At 43.6% G+C, this 24,405-nt stretch overlaps 1 protein-coding gene across 3 annotated transcripts in view; it reads right to left on the reverse strand.

Moving 5' to 3' along the window:
- Positions 1 to 11,881, reverse strand: part of FHIP1A (FHF complex subunit HOOK interacting protein 1A) — a 290,881-nt gene extending 279,000 nt beyond the window's left edge. For all 3 annotated transcript variants that reach the window (XM_002716896.6, XM_008267334.5, XM_017347298.4), the window contains exon 1: positions 11,742 to 11,881. The gene's annotated coding sequence lies outside the window, so the exon portion shown is untranslated. The remainder of the gene's footprint in view (positions 1 to 11,741) is intronic.
- Between the last annotated feature and the right edge of the window lie 12,524 nt (positions 11,882 to 24,405).

Consider the following 24,405-nt stretch of genomic DNA (forward strand, 5'->3'; position numbering starts at 1 on the left):
AACTCAGCCAAAACTAAAGCCAACATCCTCTGCACTTTATAGGGCTTTATATTCTTACTTGGGGAGACAGTCAATAAACAAAATCATAATAAGTAAGTAAACCTTAACAATGTTAAAAGCACAGGAGAACAGAGTAAGAGAGATAAAAAGCACAAACAGTTTACAAAACTATGAGCTAAAACAATAGCCAAAGAAGAGAATACAGTCAGATTTACGATTATGTTCCTCAAAAACTACATTCAATTGCAGGAAAAATGAGAAAAGTCACACTGTGCTTGACTGAAGTTTGTGTAAAATCTGACAAATTTTCCTAGGAATGAAGTCAAATGCACTTCACTTTTGATATATCTTCTCCTTCGCCCTCATTCAAAATTATTGAACCAAATTTGCTATATATTTAGGAACGAAGATATGAAAAGACTTAGCCAGAGGCAAAGCAAAAGGAATTACCAAAAGAGCCAAAAAAAAAGGGCAACAAAAGTAAAGCAAATGACAGCAAAACTAGTTGCATCCCAGTATCTTAGGAAAGGACAAATTCAACAGGACTTTAAAAATGACTCAATTTTTTTCTTTAGGAAAAACTGGTTCTCAATCAAGGATGATATATAAATGTATTTTCTATTAACAACCTCAAGCAACTGGCAAGGGCTCCCTGAAGCAATGCATTAAGAAAGATTTCTGGTTCTGTTGGAAATACACAAGACATTTTGCCATGGGCTCAAGATGGAAGAGTGCAGGCATTCATGCCCCTCACTTGGCTTTCTTCCCTGAGTGGATCTAAGTACCTTCAAAAGAAAAAATCAGTAAACATTCAAGGGCTACCTACTAAAGAAATGAAAGGAAATAGTGGAGGACTTAGAACTATGGGGTTTAGTAAAGAGTTTATAATCTAATAGGAAAGAAGGACAAACGTATATAAGATCACACTAGACAGCAGCAATGACTAAATCCCTAAAAGTCCAGTATGGAGATTCAAATGCCAGGAAACTGCTATAGAGAAAGACAAACTAGAAAGACTTAATGGAGGACATGGGCTCTGAATGAGGCTCTGAAGAATACACATCACTGAAATAAATGGAAAGAGGAAGGACTGGTTTCAACAGAAATGAGGAAAAAGGAAAAGGTAGGGTGTGTTCAGGAATGAGGACAAGACCAGCCTAGCAGCCAGAGGATCTGCACAGGACACCAGATCATAGATGCCTTGAGAATCAGTCAGGGTTGTCCAAAGAAACAACCAATAACCAACACAAATGGTAAGTGTGCATATTTATAAAAAAATTTATTATAAGGAAATGGCTCATGTGATTTATGGAGGCTGGGAAGTGCCAAGAAATACAGCTGGCAAGTTGGACATCAAGGACAATGGTCCTAGTCTGAAAGTGGCTAAAATAGATGTTGCAGCTCAAAACAGTAAAGCAGGCCGGTGCCACGGTTCACTAGGCTAATCCTCCGCCTTGCGGCACCGGCACACGGGGTTCTAGTCCCGGTCGGGGCGCCGGATTCTGTCCCGGTTGCCCCTCTTCCAGGCCAGCTCTCTGCTGTGGCCAGGGAGTGCAGTGGAGGATGGCCCAAGTACTTGGGCCCTGCACCCCATGGGAGACCAGGATAAGTACCTGGCTCCTGCCATCATCAGCGCAGTGCTCCGACCGCAGAGCGCCGGCCACAGCGGCCATTGGAGGGTGAACCAATGGCAAAGGAAGACCTTTCTCTCTGTCTCTCTCTCTCACTGTCCACTCTGCCTGTCAAAAAATAAAAAAATAAAAATAAAAAAGTAAAGCAAATACAGAGCAAATTCTCTCTTATTCAGCCTTTTTGTTCTATTGATGACTTCAAAGGACATAATAGGTTCCACTCCCATTGGGGAAAGCAATCTCTTTTTACCAAGTCTACCAACTACAGGGTTAATATCATCCAAAAAGACTCCCATAGCCACACCCAGAATGTTTAACCATACATCTCAGCATCCCATGGCTCATGCAAATTACCATAAAATTAACCATCACACCTCAAGTTGAGTCATTACTCAGTAAGCAACAGGAATCATGACAGGTGTCACAGGCAAATCTGTATTTTATAAAATCAACTGAGTATGGCTTGAAAATGGATTTGGGGGGAATTAGAAACATTTCTAGGATTCTATTCAATATAAGGTACTCTTCTAGCTCATTAAGATGCATATAGTTTTAATTTAATGTCAGGATCTAAATGTAATCCTATACAACAGGAATTGAGGCAGCATGCCCAGGATACCAAAGGCCAGAAATGAGAATGCAAATTGAGGAATTATTCACATTGAGAAGAGAGCCAAGTTGCTCCTGGCATGCTTACACTGACAAATTCGAAGAACAACAGGCTCAATCAGTCAAGCTAAGTCAGAAAACTGTCAAACCCATTTATTTTGTGATTCACTATGAAGAAATGGCCACTCCTAGGTGACAAACCAATTCTAAAACATGACTAAGAGGTAGGCTTACATTAAGGGAAAGGGGGGGAAGGGGGGGAATATAGCTAGTGCCCAATTGCTGTATGCTGGTTACTTAGTATTTATAGCAACTCCAGGTATAGAATTTTTAATAGGACATGCAAGGTCCTAAACAGTCACAAAGTGCAGAAGTACAAGGAAGAAATTCAGAGGTCAAATGTAATCAAGCTGATACAAAATTAACATTATGTTTTTAATATAACTAGCAGGTAAATATCAGGTAGTTTACTGTTCCCTGAAGCAAATCAAGACCATCCTTTCATCAGATGTTTTTCATAAGCATTTACAAACTACCACCTCCTGCTTAAAATGACAAAGTACAAATATTTTAATGGACACAAAGCATAGATTTAAACATTCAACTTATCAGAAAAGTAACAGTCTTAAAGAATAGACAGCAATCATGAAAAAATATAGTATATATTTTCCCACAAAATATGAATATATACAAATCATAAAGTTCTCAATTTCCTAAGAAATTCTTGTTTTATTAAGAAAACTTGACATAACAAAAAACAAGAAACATTTTCTTAATAAAATAAATATAGGCAGATATAATCTTTATTTTGAGGGCACTCAAAGTTTTCTGTTAAAGGACCGGCTTAAGATCTTATTGTTAAAACAAACCTTAAGGGACTAGCATTGTAGTGCAATGGGTTAAGTCGCACCTGCGACACTAGAATCCCATGTGAGCACCAGTTGCAGCCCCTACTGCTCCACTTCAGATCCAAGTCCCTACTAATGCACCTGGGAAAGCATCAGAAGATGGCCTGGGGCCAGCGCTGTGGCACAGTGGGTTAAAGCCCTGGCCTGAAGCACCCGCATGGGATGCCAGCTCGAGTTCCAGCTGCTCCTCTTCCGATCCAGCTCTCTACTATGACCTGGGAAAGCAGTGGAAGATGGCCCAAGTTCTTTGGACCATGCACCCACATGGGAGACCCAGAGGAAGCTCCTGACTCCTGGCTTTGGATCAGTGCAGCTCCAGCCATTGCAGCCATCTGAGGAGTGAACCATTGGATGGAAGACCTCTCTCTCTGACTCTACCTCTCTCTGTAACTCTTTCAAATAAATAGAATAAATTAAAAAGAAGAAGAAGAAGAAGAAGATGGCCTAAGCATTTGGCTACCTACCACCCATGTGGGAGACCCAGATGAAGCTCCTGGCTTCTGGCTTCCACCTGACCCAGCTCAGCTACTGCAGCCAATTGGGGAGTGAACCAGAAGATGAAAGGTGTGTGTGGGTGTGTGGGTGTTTCTCCTTCTCTCTATAATTTTACCTTTCAAATAAATAAATAATTTTTTTTTAAAAAAATGCCTGTGAGCAGGCCTTTGGCTTAGTAGTCAGGATGCCAGTAGGGGGGCCAACTGGGAGTACCCGAGTTCAGCTTCTGGCAGCAGTTGATGGCCCATGTAGTTGGGTTCCTGCCACCCATCTGGGAGACTTGGATTGAGTTCTCAGCTCCCAGGTGGGGCCCCAGCCATTGCGAGTATTTGTGGGGGAATTGGCAAATGGGTGTTCTCTCTATATATGTATATATGTATCTGTGTGTGCATGTGTATATCTGCCTCTGAAATTTAAAAAAATTGTGTATATTATATAGTTTATATATGAAAATATTTTTATTTCTTAGTAATAACTGTACATATTTATGGGCTACAGGGAGATATTTCAATACATTTATATAACGTCTACTGATCAAAACAGGGTAATCCACATTTCCCCTTCTTTGACAGTACTTTATGACTGGAATCTTAGGGCTTCTTTCTTCTATTTGTTCAAACAATATATACTAGGTTATTGTAAATAAATATGCATTTCTATACTCATTCTGATACGTTACAAAGAAATTCAACCTAAAATGAATAAACTGCAAGTAAAGGTTCCATGAACATAAACAAAACAGAGGATATTCATTTTGAGGAATAAAACATATTCCTCTAGTGAAACATATTTAGTTTGGACTAAATTAAAATACTAATCAACTCTTTAGGATGGTCAATAAAAATTTTGCCACAAGAATTCCTGAAATGTTCCTGTCTCAATGAGCCCCAGCCATGAAATTTACCTAAAGTATCTTATTTCACATTTCCCACACACAAGAGAGAAATCAGATCCTGGTACATTCTACAAGCCCAGGGATACTAAAATTGACCCACGACCAATATTTCAACAGAGGTAAACTTTAATGATAAAAAGGAAAGGGACTAAAACACATTCCCTCTTCATTCCACAAAACCTAGTAGGTTTTCTGAACTCCTATACGGCATGTCCTAGAATAAAGCTCTTATGAAAATATCAAAAAAAATCTCTAAAAGCTAATTAGCAGATCATCCAACAACTGCAGAGTATTTTTATAGCTGTTATCAATTACTATCTTCTCTTGGGGAAAACATTAAAACCAACGAGAACCTGAAATGTGAAAAAATTGAGATGAGCTCTACCTAAAAGCTCAGCACTTCTTCCTATTAGGAATTCTTCTTTCAGTGCCTGGTCATGTATTAATAATTTCTAACTTCAACCTTACACATTCAAAAAAGAAACTAAAATAACTGAAATGCTAAATAACTGAAAATGAAACAACACTATTGGACAAAGTACAAATTAGGGAAACTTAACATTTCCATATCTGTAACTCTTTTACAAACCTTTCCTACAGAAACACTCGGGTAAACAACATAATTTTAAGGATATTTTCTAAAGCACTATTCTTAATATAGAAAAATGGCAAAGAACCCAAATTCCCAGCAATGGGAAATTCTTTAACCTTTGACGTATCTACTCAATGCAATACTACACAGCCAGGAAAAAAAAAAAAAAAAAGGAGGAAGTTTGCATGTACAGTCATGGAAATATTTTCAAGTTAAAAATGAAGGGTACCCATGTGTGAGGCCTGCATCCCACAGCGGAGCACTAGTTCAGGTCACAGCTGCTCTGCTTCTGATGCATATCCCTGCTAATGTGCTTGAGAAAGCAGCCCCTGCCACCCATATGGGAGACCCAGATGGAGCTCCTGGCTTCAGCCTGGCCCAGCCTCAGCTGTTGCAGCCATATGAAGGAGTGAACCAGCAAACAGAAGTTCTTTCTCTGTCTCCCTGTCTCTTTGTAACTATGCCTTTCAAAAAAAAAAAAAAAAAAACTAATCTTTTTAAAACTAATAAAAATCAAGTTGAAAGTTGTACAATATTACCCCAGTTTTTATTAATAATCACAATAGTAATAAGTATATTTTATAAGTGAAAAAAACTCCAGAAAATATCTATCTATTTATAGCAGTTTCTCCAGAATATAACAGGGCACTGTAACTTTCAACATCAAATATTTCTGTAATGTTTGGATTTTGAATAGTATGTATTACATGTGTAATCAGAGAAAGTATTTATTTTTAAAAAAGTTTTTAAAATAAAAATTTTTTAAATAAAAAAGTTTTATTTTAAGTTAGCAATATATTGGGAGAACAGGAAAAACTGCATTTATAAAGAAAATTGAAAACTCAAGTATTAACTTTTATAATAGCTCTAAATATCTCCTGCTGCTACCTCTCTTTTAGAACAAAACAGTATCCTTGCTCTTAAAAATTAAGCAACATATGGTTACTAGGAAAGCCCCCTTAGCTCCTCCCCTTCATGACAGCTTCCAAGGATAAAAGCCCAAATTCCAGTATTTATCAAATTTAATCAAACAGCACTGTCAGCTTCTAAATAGTTGTAGACAAACTATTTTAAAATGCTGACAGCCTTGCTTACGTGGGATAAATACCACTTGCTTGTACTACATAAAATTGTTGGATTTTACCTATTATTTAAAAAAAAGAGAGATTTCTAAAGGCAACCCAGAGGAATCCTTAATCCAGTTCTTCATTAGAAGAGATGTGCAATTCGGGACATGCTCAAGCTGACTTACCTCAAACGGTAGAGTTAGAAACATACCAGGGGATTCCAATTCAATCCCATCAAGGTGGCATGTACCAATGCCATCTCACTAGTCCCAGTGATCAATTTCTGTGCACAATTGATCATAATGATAGGACTAAGAACCAAAGGGATCACATAAACAAGAATAGTGTCTGCAAATACTAGCTGATAGAATCAAAAAGGGAGAGAATGATCCAACATGGGAAGTGAGATACACAGCAGACCCATAGAATGGCAGATGTCCTAAACAGCACTCTGGCCTCAGAATCAGCCCTTAAGGCATGCGGATCCAGCTGAAAAGCCCATGAGAGTATTTCAGGCATGGAAAGCCAAGACACTCTGGGGAAAAAAAAAAAGAAAGATCTCCACGAGTGAGATCCCAGTGGAAAGAACGGGTCATCAAAGAAGGAGGTACCTTTCTCTGAAGGGAGGAGAGAACTTCCACTTTGACCATGGCCTTGTCTAAATATTATCAGAGTCAGTGAACTCAGGGGGCTTCCATAGCCTTGGAAACTCATGACAAGAGCCTAGGGTGATTACTGATGCCATAAACAAGAGTGTCAATTTGTTAAGTCAACAACAGGAGTCACTGTGTACTTACTCCTCATGTAGGATCTTTGTCCTTAGTGGGCTGTACATTGAGATTTAATGCTATAACTAGTACTCAAATAGTATTTTTCACTTTATGTTTCTGTGTGGGAGCAAACTGTTGAAATCTTTACTTAATGTATGCTAAACTGATCTTCTGTATATAAAGAGAATCGAAAATGAATCTTGATGTGAATGGAAGGGGAAAGGGAGTGGGAAAGGGGAGGGTTGCGGGTGGGAGGGACGTTATGGGGGGCAAGCCATTGTAATCCATAAGCTGTACTTTGGAAATTTATATTCATTAAATAAAAGTTAAAAAAAAAAAAAATAAGTTCAGATTTTGCAGACTCTAAATATACTTAAAACATTTTCATAATGGAAATATGAAAAATTGGAGAAAACTGCTTTTTAATTCATAGTCCTGTCACCTTTCAAAAACTATAAAAAAAGTAGATAGTAATGGGGTCGGCGCTGTGGCGCAGTCAGTTAACGCCCTGGCCGGAAGTGCCAGCACCCCATATGGGCACCAGTTCAAGACCCGGCTGCTCCACTTCTGATTCAGCTCTCTGCTGTGGCCTGGGAAAGCAGTGGAAGATGGCCCAGGTCCTTGGGCCCCTGCGCCTGCGTGGAAGACCTGGAAGAAGTTCCTGGCTCCTGGCTTCAGATCGACACAGCTCCAGCTGTTGCAGCCAATTGGGGAGTGAACCATCGGATGGAAGAGCTCTCTCTCCCTCTCCCCTCTCCCCTCTCCCCTCTCCTCTCTCTGTGTAACTCTGACTTTCAAATAAATAAATAAATCTTTAAAAAAAAAAAAAAGTAGAGAGTAAGAGGGAAAAGAATTGACTTAAAAGGTAAATTGAGGAACTACTAACATGGGGAAAAGTTCTCTCTGCCTGGGAAAACATGCGAACTTGTGCTGGGAGAGTGGTCTGTCTGTACAGTTACATGACCTTGGGCAATTAAACTCCTATACTCAATTTCCTCATCTGCAAAACCAAGGAACAGGGAATAAACAATCTCTATGGTCCCTACCAGCTCCAAAATTCTGACAACAGATCCTTGTCAAAGGTTTTAAAATAGACATGCACACAGTATGAAATTTCATCTAATATTATAAAGTACAGAGCAGACTACTGTCTGGCTCCTCCTCACCCAAGTTCTAGTCCCCCAGAAAAGGTCCTTCACTTCTTGCAGCTATTTCTTCTGGCAATTACTCCATATTTATAAATCATTTGCTTATATTGCTATTTCCTGGGTTTTTTTTTTCCCATTTTAGACATTATGAAAAGTTCCTTACTTAATCTGTTAGGACATTTATTCACTCACCACTCTCCCAAATTTAACAGAAATTGGTTCAATTTTATTTAACTGCTACACTGTAAAAATGCTAAGGATATGAAGAGTACAGAGACAGACACACACGCACGTGCGTGCACATACACACACATACACAGTCCTATTGTCCTGTCCCCACATGAGCTCACATTTTGGTTAATAATATTCCATTTCACATCCAACCACTTCACAAAATATAATAAGGAAAAAATTAAAAGCATTGTCTGAGTCTACCATATACAGGATCAAAGTATGCCCATAAAAGACCCTTATTATCTCCAAATCTCATCTCTTTTCCTCCTACGTAGTCAAGCACCCATTGCAAAATACAAGAATCACAAATGTGGCTCCTGCAGAAGCACTTCGTTCATCATAAAACACTATAGAAATGTCCACATCAGTCATGCCCTTACTAAAAGATCCCTATAAGAGAAGTCCCAGTATTTTGGTCACTCTTGAATGTTTCCCTAACTGAGCTAAAAACTAAGTTGGAACTTGCTGAGAATTAAGAATATGTAAACTGTATTTCAAGGCTAGAATCTGAGGGTCTACATCTTCAGTGGGCCTATGAGACAAATGTACACACAATAAATGTCAAGTGTCTACGCAAGGAACAGAGAAAACAATTTGGTTTTATATTTTCAGGGAGAGGGGAAGTTCTATATCAAATTGTATTTTTAAAAAGCATAATTTCACCTCTTAGAGGAGTTTCTTCCAATATTTACCTCCATATTTTCTTTAATATTTTTATGCATTTATTTGAGAGGTAAAGTTAGAGAGAGAGAGAGAGGTCTTCCATCCACTGGCCGATCCAAAGCCAGGATCCAGGAGCTTCTTCCAGGTCTCCCATGTGGGTGCACAGGCCCAAGTGCTTGGGCCATCTTCTACTGCTTTCCCAGGCCACAGCAGAGAGCTGGATTGGAAGTGGAGCAGCCGGAACCAGAACTGGCACCCATATGGGATACCAGTGCCACAGGCAGAGAATTAACCTACAGCACCACAGCACTAGCCCCTACCTCCATATTTATATAATAACACGTTTGTAAACCTGCTTCTTGATTTGTAGACATTTTCTACCAATGTCTCATTCTAGAAAAAAATTTTGCAGGGTCAGGCATTTGGCACAGCGATGAAGACACAACTTGGGACACTTCATCCCATATCAGAGTACCTGGATTCAGTCCCAGCTCCACTTCCTATTCCAGCTTCCTGCTAATGCACACCTGAGAGGCAGCAGGTGATGACTCAAGGACTCGCCAAGCACGTGGGAGACCAGGTTGAGTTCCAGGTTTCTGGCTTTGACCTGACCAAGCCCTGCAGTTGTAAGCATATGAGGAATGAACCAAAAGATGGAAAATATATTTTATTTCTTTCTCTCTCCCCTTCCAAAGAAATAAAAATTTAAAAAGAAAGAGCCTTGCAGAGAACGTGCTGTGAAGTACATACACTTGGGAAGCAGAGTACAGAACTGTCTATCACTACTCTGACTTTATAGATAGAGAGAACATTCATTTTTAGTGCTCACAGACCTCCAGCAGAAGTGGTACAACTTAGTATCTTTACGTTAGGGGCAAGGAAGCTAGCTGGGAAGTTGGACCTAAATTATTACATCACTCTCACTCTCTGGATCTACTTTTTTTTATTTATTTATATATATATATATATATATATATTTTTTTTTGACAGGCAGAGTGGACAGTGAGAGAGAGAGACAGAGAGAAAGGTCTTCCTTTGCCATTGGTTCACCCTCCAATGGCCGCTGCGGCCAGCGCACCGCGCTGATCCGAAGCCAGGAGCCAGGTGCTTCTCCATATTTATATAATAACACGTTTGTAAACCTGCTTCTTGATTTGTAGACATTTTCTACCAATGTCTCATTCCCATGGGGTGCAGGGCCCAAGCACTTGGGCCATCCTCCAGTGCACTCCCGGGCCACAGCAGAGAGCTTGGATCTACTTTAGAGATGCACAGTTTCTCTTGAGTTTTCCATCCAGCCATACTGTTTAATCCCACTCCTAAAAGCCATAGGACAAATAACAAATGGGACCCCAAACTTAATTTATTTCAACACAGGCATGGACACAATTCTTATGAGCTTTGTGGAAAGAGATTGATTAGAGCTACAAGAAATCAGCCCTTAATTGTCTGAAAAGTTATCCAACGCCAAGGAGTATGCTCTATTAATGAGTAAATTTATGGACTGAATTTTCCGCTCAATTTGTGTCTAAAGAACACCGAAGTTCTACAAACAGCAGCTTCAGAAAACCCAGTGCAGTCCAACATCAGGTGCACAAGTGAACTTGAGGTCAGGCAGGTGACCCTGACATGCAAGCACGGTACATTAAGAGAGGAAATCTTTTCTCTCGTTAACCAACAGGATAAAGGTGATTAAGCAGGAATTATTTTTCAGTGACCTATATAATTTCATCAGGGCTGCTGTGCCTATTAGCAGGGAGCAGCTGACCTCTTAATGAGATGAATTTGATAGCAGAGCCTTTCCAGAGAAGCAAAGGGCGCCGGCACAGCCTACATGGAAGCAACAATTGGCAGGAGGTTCACACTCCTCTCCTGAACGCAGTCTCTTCCCCTCAGTATTGGGCTCTTTTCCTCTAGAGGAAGATTTTTCCCCGCCCTAGCATTCCTGGGGCTGCAGCACCTGCTGACCGATAGCAGCAGGACCTGTTAGGAACTGATGGGTCCAGGAGGCTGGAACAGAACTGGGCTAATTCACCAGACCTGCTCACGTGATTCCCAAAGTTCCAGACTGACAAGGCTACCGCCCCAACCAACACCTCTCTCTGGCCAGGCTGGAAATAAGACAGCAAATAGTTCTGCTCACTGGCAGAGCGGGGACTGACAAGGGAGCGTTGCTGGTGCCAGGGAAAACACGGATAAACACCCACTATCAATCAATCAACCACCACAACCTGAACGCAGTTTCATCAGAGAATTCAGGAAACTGAGCAACCGCCACCCTAGTCCTCACGGCAGGAAAGTGCCACAAACCTCCGAGCCGCACCGCCAGGAGGTCTGGAGAGGAAAACCGAGCTCCTGATCTCTACGCCTTCGCCCGTTCCTCCCGCGGGACCCAGGCTCTCTGGCCCCAGGGACCGAGAAAAGGGGTGGAGAGCCCTGATGCCATCTTCCTCGGGCAAAAACAAGCCGTCCCCCTCTCCCCCAGGGTCAGACACCGAGTACCGTCCCGTCCCGGAGCCCGCAGCCCTGGAAGCCACCTCCGCGCTGCCGCGCCCCGGCCCGACGCGGCGACTCCCAGAGGGACGATTCCCGGCCAGCGCCTACTCCAGTACCTGTTCCTGCGGCCCAAGCCGGGTACCCAGCAGGGAGAGAAACTGGGGTTCTCCCTGCCCCTCCGACCCTAAACAATTCCTCTTCAAACGCAAAGCTCGGGTCAGCTCGCCACGTACCTGTGAGCGTCGCGGCTCCTCCTCACCGCGCTGTGTGGAACTCGCCGGGCCAGCGGCTCCGAACAGCCCAGAAAGTTTTTGTCACAGCCCCGGGGGGCGCGGGCCCCCAGAGCCGCCACCCACGCCAAGGCGCGGCGAGGAAGGCAGAGCCGGCTCCTCACCCCGTCCGGAACAGCGTGTTCCGCGCCCCGGCTGGACGCCGCTCACAGGTCTCGGCCCAGGTCCTCCGGGCCGGGCTCAAACTCCACAGGAGTACCGCGAAGAAAAAGGTCGGAGCGCAACTTTCCGACGGTGCGTCAGCGGCCGCCGGAGCCGTGCGAGTACCGGGCTCGCCCCCGCCCCTCTGCGCCCTCGGGAGCGCGGGCGGGGCGAGAGCCGGGGCGGGGCGGGGCCCAACCTGCCGGGCGGGCCCCGGGGAGCGCGCCGCCGGCCCCGCCCAGGCCCCGCCCAGGCCCCGCCCCTGCCCCGGCTTCCAGGTGCGCCCGGGAAACTGGCCGCGCCAGGCGCCTGCTCCGCGCTGGTTTCCAAGGTGAAGGGGGAGGAGCCTCGGAGAGAAAGTTTCCACAGAAACTTAAAACTGGGGCGCCCTGGAGGACGCAGCGCCCTTGGGGGCTAGCCTTTCGCCGGGACGTCACCTCCTCACACAACACCGCCCGACAAAAAACTAGAAACGTGTCTGGCCCTGCCCGGCCCGAAGGCCCCTTCTGCCCCCGCCTGGGCCGTTTTTGGAGCTCTCACTTCCCCCCGGCTCCCCGACGCACTCCCGGGTCTCCCCCATACGCCTTTCTTTTCCCTCCGGAGGTCTGGATTTGAAAAATGGTAACGCAGACCCAATACAGCTGAGGCCAGTGATGAACACGTTCGCCTGTTCTGCTGGCAAACTCCCTGAAGCGGGCAGGGGGAAATCGGCCTCAGCAGACGTTAATAATGGGAGCTGCCGGGTGTTGTGCGCTGCTTTTTAGGGGTAATCTGGAGGTCCCCAGAGTAGTTCGTGGGTTTGAGGAGTGTGTGTCACGTATTCACTGACAATTCCCTCCCGCCCCATTCACACCCCAAAATACTTCAGAACGCTTCGGTTTGCGCGGTTCCACAACGCAGAGGAAATTTGCCCAACTCCTGGCTCGCGGAGGGTGGGAGGGCTCCGTGTCCCCGCCACCCTGCGCGGGAAGGGTGGCCTTTGGCCCTGCCGGGTACCTCAGAACCCTTCCTGGAGCCCAGCCCTCCGAGCCGGGTGCCAAGCAGGCAGCACCACCTCCTCTCCCACGCCCCTTACGTGCTGGGGCGGCAAAGTCAAGGCTCTGCTTTCTGGACTTTAAGTCCCGGAGGAGAAATCAGAAACTGTTGGTTAGAAGTTCTGGGCATTTTCATGACCCTGTGGTTGGTGTGGCTGAAACTTGAGGTGAACCTTAATCCCAGGGGGTGGGGCTGTGGCCCAGTTAGTGAAGGAGGATGTGTGGGGTTTCCACACAACAACGTCCCCTCTCGGGCTAGGGCCTCACCAAATCCTCCTTTGGAGGAAGTGTCTTCCTTCCTTCATTCTTGCTGCCTGACATCCAGAGATAACCCAAATCAGGCGTATCTAGTTTCAAGCTCCCGCAAGCACGGTCACTGGAGAGTGCCCGCTTCCACTTTTTCTGTAACTGTCTACCGCCCATCCTGGGCTTGAGATTGGCAGCAGGAACGCAGGTTGCACCTGCCTTCAGTACTCTTCAGAATTCCCTTTCATCTGTGACAGTGCAGGCAAGAAAGAAGTGGCGCCTAAGGAAACGCTGGAAAAGAGCAAGGGAGAGATAGAGATCAGGGTACAAGCTAGAAAGTTCTGCACAGCAGGCCACCAGAGCCTTCCTCTGACAGTGGGATGTAGGAGAATCATTCATTTATTCAACAAACATTAAATGAAACTTTTTGCGTGCTAGGCACTCTGCTAGGGCTTGGGACAGAGCAGAGAACACAGACATCAAATTCCAAACTTCATGGAGCTTACCTTCCAGTTGGGAGACGATGGACAAAAAAGAAAAATATGTGGACTGACAGATGATTAGACATGTCATGGAAAAAAATTAAACATGATGTTTAAGAAGTATGAAGCGTGATCTTTTCAGTAGGGCAATCAAGGAAAGCCTCTGGAGGAGGTGAAATTCGGAGAAAGACCTCAGGGAAGTTCTGAAGCAGGCTATCTGAGAGGACAACTTTCCAGGCAGGAAATACGGCAACTGCAAGATCCTGAGGCCAGAGCATGCCTTAGTATTCTAGGAGCAACCAAGAAGGCAGAGTGGAAGAATGGAAAAGATTAAGGCAGAAGAGGTGAGGGTGAAACAGACCAGAATTGGGAACCATCAGAGAACTGAAAAGTGGTACCTTCCTACATTTGAGAGATCATCAAAAAGTTCAAGGAAAATGAATATTTTGAAAAAATATGCATGGGTTTCAAATTTTTATACCAAAATAAACTTATGCTTTAATTCTGTTTTTCCACAGTTTTAGAAGCCTCCTCATGTAATAGAATCACTTTGACTGTTGGATTGAGAACAGACAGTAGAGGGTAAAGGCTGAAGCACAGAGACAGGAAGCTATTGAAATAACCCAGGAGCAAGTGGCAGGAACTTGGAGAGAGAGACAGGTGGAGGCGATGTTAACAGCGTTTCGAGATTGAATACAGGGTATGAAGGAACAGAGACAAGGGTGACCCTGAGGCTTTTGGCCTGAGCAGCTGGGGATGAAACTGTTATAACAAGGATGGAGGAGAACATTGAAAGGAACAGGTTGGGGACTGGTATTCTGGCACAGCAGGTTAAGCGATTTCAATTCCCAGCTGCTCTACTTCTGATCCAAATCCCTGCTAATGCTGCTGGGAAGATTTTTTTGTTAGAAGATTTATTTATTTATTTCAAAAACAGAATGACAGAGGGAGAGATCTCTTCCATCTGCTGGTTGACTCCCCAAATGGCCACAGTGGCCAGGGTTGGGCCAGGCCGAACCCAAGAATGAGGAGCCTCTTCTGGGTCTCTCAAGTAGGTGGCAGGGGCCCAGAGACTTGGGCCATCTTCACCTGCTTTTCCAGCCACATTAGCAGAAAGTTGGATCAGAAGTGGAGCAGCCGGAACTAGAACAAGCACCCTTATGAGATGTCGGCACTTCAGATGGCGGCTTAACCCACTGCACCACAGCGCTGGCGCTAGCAATCTATTTTTTTACAGCATGCATTCAGTAAGCAGCTAATAGTTTGAGTCTGTTGTTTTAGAAGTTATAATATTAAGTGAAAGAAAAAGTACATTGGTTGTAAGTACATATATGTGTCATATAATGCCAACATTCCTAAATTGTATTTTTATTAATTTATCTTATTTTTTTTTTTTTTTTTTTGACAGGCAGAGTGGACAGTGAGAGAGAGAGACAGAGAGAAAGGTCTTCCTTTGCCGTTGGTTCACCCTCCAATGGCCGCCGCGGCCGGCGCGCTGCGGCCGGCGCACCGCGCTGATCCGATGGCAGGAGCCAGGAGCCAGGTGCTTTTCCTGGTCTCCCATGGGGTGCACCTGGGCCATCCTCCACTGCACTCCCTGGCCACAGCAGAGGGCTGGCCTGGAAGAGGGGCAACCGGGACAGAATCCGGCGCCCCGACCGGGACTAGAACCCGGTGTGCCGGCGCCGCTAGGCGGAGGATTAGCCTAGTGAGCCGCGGCGCCGGCCTCTTATTTTATTTTTACCCTCTTCAACTACATTGTATATAGCTATTTAAAGCATTGAAATTGGATATTTTTAATGCCAAGACCAGACAAGACTCCCCTCTCTTTTCATATTTTTAAGTTAATATTTTTTATTTCTATTTTAGAGAAAGAGCCTCCATTCACTGGATCACTCCCCAGATGCCTACAATAGCTAGGTCTGAGCCAGGCTGAAACCAGGAGCCTGGAACTCAATCAAGGTCAATCACGTGGGTAGCAGTGATCCAACTACTTGTGTCATTATCTGCTGTTTCCCAGAGTGCACATCGGCAAGAAGCCAGAATCAGAAGTGGATCTGGGGGGGCCAGCAATGTGACACAGTAGGTTAATCTTCCACCTGCAGCACCAGCATCCCATATGGGTGCCAGTTCTAGTCTCGGCTGCTTCTCTTCCAGTCCAGCTCTCTGCTATGGCCTGGGAAAGCAGCAGAGGATGGCTCAAGTCCTTGGGCCCCTGCACCGGCATGGGAGACCTAGAAGAAGCTCCTGGCTCCTGGCTTCAGATCAGCGCAGCTCCGGCTGTTGCAGCCATTTGGGGAGTGAAACAGCAGATGAAAGACTCTCTCTGTCTCTCCTTCTCACTGTCTGTAACTCTGCCTCTCAAATAAATAAATAAAATCTTAAAAAAAGAAGAAGTGGGTCTGGGGCTTGAACCAGGCACTCTGATGTGGAGTGTAGGCAACCCAAGCAGTGCTCTAACTGCTGTGCCAATGCTTGCCTATCTTCTCACTCTTACCCCTTTCATTCCCACTTATAATTATATCTCAAATTGTACATGTATATGTATTTATCAAAAATACAAAAAAAATGTGTTTTACAATGAAGCTTAAAAACAACACTACTAATCGAACAATACCCTATACCTTGTGCGGTTGTGTGAGTGCAGCCTGTTGAAACCTTTGCTTAGTATATACTAAGTTGATCTTCAGTATATGAAGGTAATTGAAAATGAAACTCGATGAAGGGCAGGATGGGAGAGGGAGTGGGAGAGGGGAGGGCCACGGGGGGAGGGAGGTTGGGGGGGGGCCACAACAATACACAAGTTGCACTTTGTAAATTCACATTTATTAGATAAAAAATAACTATATAACAAACAAAAAAAAAGAACTTAATACTTTACCCTTTTAGTATTTTTTATGTTCTACTTAAAACTATTGGTTGAACTCTGTAATTAATACACAATTACTCTTAGGTGTTTAATTAATGCTATAATTAGTACTCAAATAGTATTTTACACTTTGTGTTTCTATGTGGGTGTAAACTGTGGAAATCTTTACTTAATATATGCTAAATTGATCTTCTGTATATAAAGATAATTGAAAATTAATCTTGATGTGAATGGAAGGGGAGAGGGAGTGGGAGAGGGGAGTGTTGTGGGTGGGAGGGAAGTTATGGAGGGGGGAAGCTATTGTAATCCATAAGCTGTACTTTGGAAATTTATGTTTGTTAAATATAATAAAATATATATATAAAAAAAAAGCTGAGGCTGCAGTGCAGCAGAGGGAGGTTAGTGGTCCAAGATGAGGACGCCAAACCTAGCCTTCATTATACAGATACTTTGGAATGTCAACTAAAAGGAACATGAAGACATTATCATTGGTAGTCAGATTAAATCTAAATTTAAATTATCTCCTAACGTTGCTTCTCTTAAAAGGAGCTCAGAAATGAACAATGTGTATTGTGTTAGAATATTCATCATCCTGTCAAGAAATTGTTCTTTCTAATACATTAATGAAAAACCGTTGCTTTTGAATGGTCTCATTTCCTGTGGAAGTTATCAAGCGATCAGGTTTTCCTCCACTGATGATGTAAGGCTTATTTATTGCTAAAACTCTTCACAAATCCATCTGTCATCCTTGAAATAAATCACTATAGCCTGTTAAAAACCCAGGCTCTGCAGCAGATGCAGCCCACAGACCTGTGTTCAAATCCCAGCTCTAGGCCGGCGCCGCGCCTCAATAGGCTAATCCTCCACCTAGTGGCGCCGGCACACCGGGTTCTAGTCCCGGTCAGGGCATCAGATCCTGTCCCGGTTGCCTCTCTTCCAGGCCAGCTCTCTGCTGTGGCCCGGGAGTGCAGTGGAGGATGGCCCAAGTACTTGGGCCCTGCACCCCATGGGAGACCAGGAGAAGCACCTGTCTCCTGGCTTCGCATTAGCGTGGTGCACCGACAGTAGCGCTCCGGCTGCGGCAGCCATTGGAGGGTGAACCAACGGCAAAGGAAGACCTTTCTCTCTGTCTCTCTCTCTCTCACTGTCCACTCTGCCTGTAAAAAAAAAAAAAAATACATGTTCATTATAGAAATAGAAAATCAGGGTGTGACTCAGCTCTACCGCTTTCCAGCATTGTGACCTCAATCAAGTAATTCTATTTCTTGCACTTCAGTGTTATCGCTAAAGAGATAATAATAGTACATATGTCACTGGATGGTAACTATAAATTCATAGCATAATCATCCAGGGTACATAATAAGCACTAGCAAATTTAGTTTTCAGTGTGATTTCTAGGAATTCATCAGAAAGAAATAATTTTATAAATATGCAAAAAGATTTACATACAGGTATTGCCATGTCAGCAAGATCCTATGGTATCAAAAGTTCAGAAACAGCTATCCAACAGGAATTAACTAAAAGAAATTATATCCTCTCCAGTCATAGTCTACCAAATAGTATGATCTCAATCTCAAAAAAATATAAAGCCCGCGCTTATGTTCAAAGCTACCATATATATTTCTGCAGTTTGTTCTCTGGACCAGGGACCTGCCCTAGGTGGCAAGTAGAATCTGAAACCTGGCTTGGTGCTACTTGTCAAACCTCACACCCTGACTCAGAGCTGCATGCACCTAAATTGTACAAAGGGGCAGTGTGGGGAAAGCATCAGCCATCTGTATATGTGGAAAGAAAAAAAATTGAACAGGTATGGAATGAAGTGTTAATATTGAAGTACTAGGATTCTAAGAGATATTTATTTTCTTCATTATGATTTTCTAAATTTTCTATAATGAACATGTATTTTTTAACTATAATAAAAAGAAGTCTTATTTTTAAAAAGCAAATTGAACTAAAGAAATACAACCAAAACTTCAGTAAGATATCATTTCATACCCATTCAGATGGCTACAATAATTTTAAAAAACATAAAATAACCAATGTTGACAGGAATGTGGAGAAATTGGAACCCTTGTGAACTGTTGGTGGGAACAGAAAATGGTACAATTGCTATGGAAAACAGCAGTTTCTCAAAAAACTAAAAATAGTTACCATATGATGCAACAATACTACTTCAGGTATATGAGGGTACTTCAAAAAGTTCATGGAAAAATGGAATTAAAGGACACATTTGTTTTGATGCCAAAAAATGAAATTCATGCTTAGCTTTTTCATAATGTGCATTTTCCATGAACTTTTTGAAGACCTTTTGTATATCTAAAAAGATCAAAGGCAGAATCTCAAAGATATTTGCACATTCAGCATTCATAGCAATATTATTCAAATAGCCAAGAGGAGGAGGAGGGTGGCAATTCCAGTAATTGCCCTTTTTTTTGTTTTGTTTTGTTTTGGCAGGCAAAGTGGACAGTTAGAGAGAGAGAGACAGAGAGAAAGGTCTTCCTTTGCCATTGGTTCACCCTCTAATGGCCGCCACGGCCAGCGCACAGTGCTGATCCGAAGACAGGAGCCAGGTGCTTCTCCTGGTCTCCCATGGGGTGCAGGGCCCAAGCACTTGGGCCATCCTCCACTGCACTCCCAGGCCACAGCAGAGAGCTGGCCTGGAAGAGGGGCAATCAGGACAGAATCCGGCGCCCTGACCGGGACTAGAACCCGGTGTGCTGGCACCGCAGGCAGAGGATTAGCCTATTGAGCCATGGCGCCGACCCAGTAATTGCCCTTGACCACCTGCCTTGCCCAAGGTCACATACCCTTCCTGGGGGCAGCCTGCATTTAGTGACTGGTATTTGCAAGGAACACAAGTTTGGCCCACTCAGTACAACTCAGAAGAGCCTCTCAACTCCAGAGTTCCCTAAAGGATCAGCTGAGACCTTTGTTAGCCTGTACACAGTCCAGTTTCTTCCTCAGCCTCATCCTGCTCCCTTCATTCTCCCCTTGGTGGTGATCCTGATATCCAATCAACTTTTTGCATGCAAATCTCTTAGAGTTTTTTTCCAGCAAATCCAACCTGCAACACTTAGTAAATAAATTCTTTCCTCTACCTTTCCTGATACTTTCCTGTATTTTTCCTCTTCATTTTTATGTTTGATATTTGAATTTTTTTTAAGATTTATTTTATTTATTTGAAAGACAGAGTTACAGAAAGAGGCAGAGACAGAGAGAGGTCTTTCACCCACTGGCTTACTCCCCAGATGGCTGCAACAGCTGGAGCCACGTCGATCCGAAGCCAGGAGCCAGGAGCTTCTTCCAGGTCTCCCACGTGGGTGCAGGAGCCCAAGGACTTGGGCCATCCTCTGCTGCTTTCCCAGGCCATAGCAGAGAGCTGGGTCAGAAGTAGAGCAGCCAGGTCTCGAATCGGCGCCCATATGGGATGCCGGCGCTTCAGGCCAAGGTGTTAACCTGCTGTACCACAGCGCCGGCCCCCTGATATTTGAATTTTTAATTACACTTGGAGTTTATTTTTTTACACAATAAGATATAGGGATCTGATTGTATTTTCTCATTGTACTGAGCTAATTTTCCCATATCATATACTAAATAATTCATCATTTATTCAATGGTTTGTGACGTTATTTCTCCATCATATAATAAATTCCCAAGATACTCAGGCCTGGTTCTTTCTACTCTGCTCCCTTGGCTTGAAGACCTGATATTATCACACTGTTTCAAGTACTTTGGTTTATTTTTCAAAACTTCTCTTAGATAGTTCCCAAGTATATTTCAGAATCACTTTATTCATTTCTCTCCAAAAAGCCTCCTGGAATTTTTCTTAGAATTATATTGCATTTAAATATTAATTTTTGTGAAATTAAATCTTTAAAATGTTAAGTCATCCCATCTGATAGCATGGTAGTTTGCTTCATTTATTTTGGTATTTGGTATTTTTTAATATCCTTTAGTAGTTTAATGCCATTTTTCCATAATCACTTTCTGTGTTATTTATTGGCTTAATTTCTGGATGTTATATGGCTTTGTTGGTGTTTAAATGTCATTATCTATTTTCTATTAAAATGTGTAATTGATAATTGTTGGTTTGGAGAAATGAAATTTATTTTTAATATGTTGATTGTGTATCTGGCTGTCTGGCTTAACTCACCTTTTAGTTCTAATAGTTGGTTGAATTTGGAGAGACATTTATTAAATGCCAATATCTGAAAATGATGAGAATTTATTCCTTTCTTTCCCAACCATATACCAGGGGTCTTCAGACAGTTCATAGAAAATATAAACTATGAAAAAAACTATGCATGGGTTTCAATTTCTTTAAAAAGATTTATTTATTTGTTTGAAAGGCAGAGTTACAGAGATGCAGAGGCAGAGAGAGGTCTTTCCATCCACTAATTCACTCCCAAATTGCCTCAAGGGTCAGGACTGGGCAGGTCCAAAGCCAGAAACCAGGAACTTCTTCTAGGTCTCCCACGTGAGTACAGGGGCCCAAGGACTTGGGCCATTGGGCCATCCTCCACTGCCTTCCCAGGCCATAGCAGACAGCTGGATTGGAAGTGGAGCAGGCGGGACTCAAACTGGCGCCCACATGGGATGCCAGCACCGCAGGCGGCGCCTGCCTGGGTTTCAATATTTAATTTCATCAACTTTTTTTTTTTTTTTTTTTTTTGAAAGGCAGAAAAACAGTGACAGATGGAGAGAGATCTTCCTTCCAATGGTTCACTTCCCAGGCCAAAGTTAGGAGCCCAGAACTCAATCCAAATCTCCACAGCAGTGGCAGGGATCCAAGAACTTGAGTCCTCACCTGCTGCCTCCCAGGATGCACCTTAGTAGGAAGGGAAGCTGGAAATGTGGAAGCTGAATCTTTGAAGCCAGGCACTCTAATATGGAATGTGGGCATCCCAAACAGCATTAAATGCTGTACCAAACACCCACCCACCCCCAAGAAATTTTTAAGGTATTTTGTATATCGTAACAGATACCTACTCTTTACAGTCACCCAGAATCTTTTTTTTTTAAGATTTACTTATTTATTTGAAAGTCAAAGTTACAGAGAGAGAGAGAGAGAGAGAGATCTTCCACCTGCTGGTTTACTCCCCAGATGGCTGCAACAGCCATGGCTGGGCCAGGCAGAAGCCAGGAACCTGGAACTCCATCCATGTGGGTGGTAGGGGCCCAAACAGTTGGGCCATCTTTTCCACTGCTTTTCCCAAGCTATTAGCAGGAAGCTGGATCAGAAATGGAGCAGCCAAAACGATACACGAATTGGGGCCCATGTGGGATGCTGGCATCACAGGTGGTGGCTTTACCCACTGCACCACAACGCTGGCCCCTCACCTACCATCTTTAAACATCTTTCTGAGGTTTCAGCATTTTATTCCTTATGAGTCCCCACCTCCCATAATAGAAGACAGAAGCTTGCTTTTTCTGGGGTCTTTTAATGGGGGCATTGGTGAAATACAGTAGAAAGCAGTCTACAGAGTCAGGGTGCGAGAGAGGGAGAAAATAGAGAAAGGATAGTGGCAAAGATTCCTGCAATAGTATCCAGTGCTCAGAGCTATGGTGTTGGCAGTATATTTTGCAGTGTTTTTGCCAAGTGGTAATGGAGTGGTCTCTCCTTCAGCAGCTCGGCGATATAATTGGGTGTTTTTCCTAGTTACATAGCCTTCAAGTTTGCTTCTGAGGACAACTTTATCACCTCAGTAAGCTACCTGGTATTATTCAACAAGTTATTTTTCCAATGAGGTAGAGATGGTTTCTGCAGTTTGTAGCAGAACTCAGAGCTGTGTGTCATGTTTATTTTTGTCTTTCTGCAGTGGACGAGACATCCAGTACTAATTGGCAGGGTAGTAGTCATAGTGAGGATCAGTGTGCTGCTCTCAAATACAAGGAATACAAGGCAGACACTACTAATTGCCTACTCAATTTCAGGTCTCTTTATCTTCCTGCCAGAGCTCCAATCTTGTTTGTAGCAGCAAAATGCAGGCACCCTTGCAACTAAAGGTAGTCTCATGCCACACTCCAAGCTGAGGGTGCCCCTCTGTGGGCTTTTAGAAAGCCTGGCTGACTTGGCACCAACGTCTCTATGCCCTTTGTTGGACCCTCTTCTTGTCTGAACCGTGGTTACCTAGAGAAGCCATCTCAATGTGATGAAAACAAAAGCTGAATGTATGGGATGGTGTCGCACAAAGCTAAAAGGAGCCTACAACACTGAGCTTTCTAAAATTTATGAATCATAACTATACTGCTCAACTCTGGACTTCTTGCTGTAAAATAAAAACCAATCCCTGTGTGTGTATGCTACTGTTATTTTCATTTCTTTTTTTAATATATAGCAAACATATTCTTAAGCTTCTGAGATCAGACGAGATCGGGCGCAAACACATTCTTAAGCAATAAACATCTAAAGTTTTGTTAAGTCTGATATTTACTGAAATGTTGGTTGACATCCTGTGGTAAGTCAAAAACATCTCTTTGGGGTGGGTGTTTAACCTAGCAGTTCAGACACTGGTTGAGATGCCCACATCCCACATTGGAGTGCCTGGGTTCAGTCCCCAGCTCCAGCTCCTAACTCCAGCTCCTGCTAATGCATGCCCTCAGAAGCAGCAATGATGGCTCAACTAATTGGATTCCTGCCTTCCATGCGGGAGGCCTGGAATGAGTTCCAGCCCCAACCATTGCAGACACGTAGGGAGTCAACTAGACAGCTCAATTGCTTGCTCACTCTCTCTCTCAACTATTAAGTTAATAAAATATAATATCACAAATGTTAAAAAATTTACTTTACTGAGATTCTTAGAAAATTTCTAAGAGGGGCCAGCACTGTGGCATAGTGAGTAAAGCTGCAGCCTGCAGTCCCAGCATTCCATCTGGGTGCCGGTTCAAGTCCGGTTCAAGTCTCATTTGCTCCACTTCCAATCCAGCTCTCTGCTATGGCCTGGGAAGACAGTAGAAGATGGCCCAAGTCCTTGGACCCCTGCACCGGCATGGGAGACCTGGAAGAAGCTCCTGGCTCCTGGCTTCAGATCAGCGCAGCTCCAGTCATTGCTGCCAATCGAGGAGTGAACCAGTGGATGGAAGACCTCTCTCTCTCTCTCTCTCTCTCTCTCTCTCTCTCTGCCTCTCCTTCTCTCTCTGTGTAACTCTTTCAACTAAATAAATAAATCTTTTTTTTGACAGGCAGAGTGGATAGTGAGAGAGACAGAGAGAAAGGTCTTCCTTTTGCCATTGGTTCACCCTCCAATGGCTGCCACGGCCGGCGTGCTGCAATCTGTGCACTGTGCTGATCCGATGGCAGGAGCCAGGTGCTCCTCCTGGTCTCCCATGGGGTGCAGGGCCCAAGCACTTGGGCCATTCTCCACTGTACTCCCGGGCCACAGCAGAGAGCTGGCCTGAAGAGGGGCAACCAGGAAAGAATCCAGCGCCCCGACTGGGACTAGAACCCGGTGTGCCGGCGCCACTAGGTGGAGGATTAGCCTAGTGAGCTGCAGCGCCGGCCATAAATAAATCTTAAAAAAAAAAAAAAAGAAAAAGAAAAGAAAACTTCTAAGAGACTTTTTAAATCACTGACTAGAATTGAACTTTATAAAATACTTTTTCTGCATCTGAGGGGATCATGTAATTTTTTCTTTTTATGTCCCTTAATGTTGTGGTTTTTATTGGTCAATCTTCTGTTGATGAGCTAAATTTATATTACTAGTATTAACCCTATTTGATTACATATGTTCTTTGGGTTCTATTGGTGGGTTGTTAGATTCCATTAACAAAATTTTATTTAGGATTATTTTGTATATGTGTTTACAATAAGCTACTCTTTCTCTGTGACTAGGCAT

The sequence above is a fragment of the Oryctolagus cuniculus genome, chromosome 8 (assembly GCF_051225735.1).
Source record: "Oryctolagus cuniculus isolate XC-2025 breed Fujian yellow rabbit chromosome 8, ASM5122573v1, whole genome shotgun sequence".
Taxonomy (NCBI): Eukaryota; Metazoa; Chordata; class Mammalia; order Lagomorpha; family Leporidae; genus Oryctolagus; species Oryctolagus cuniculus.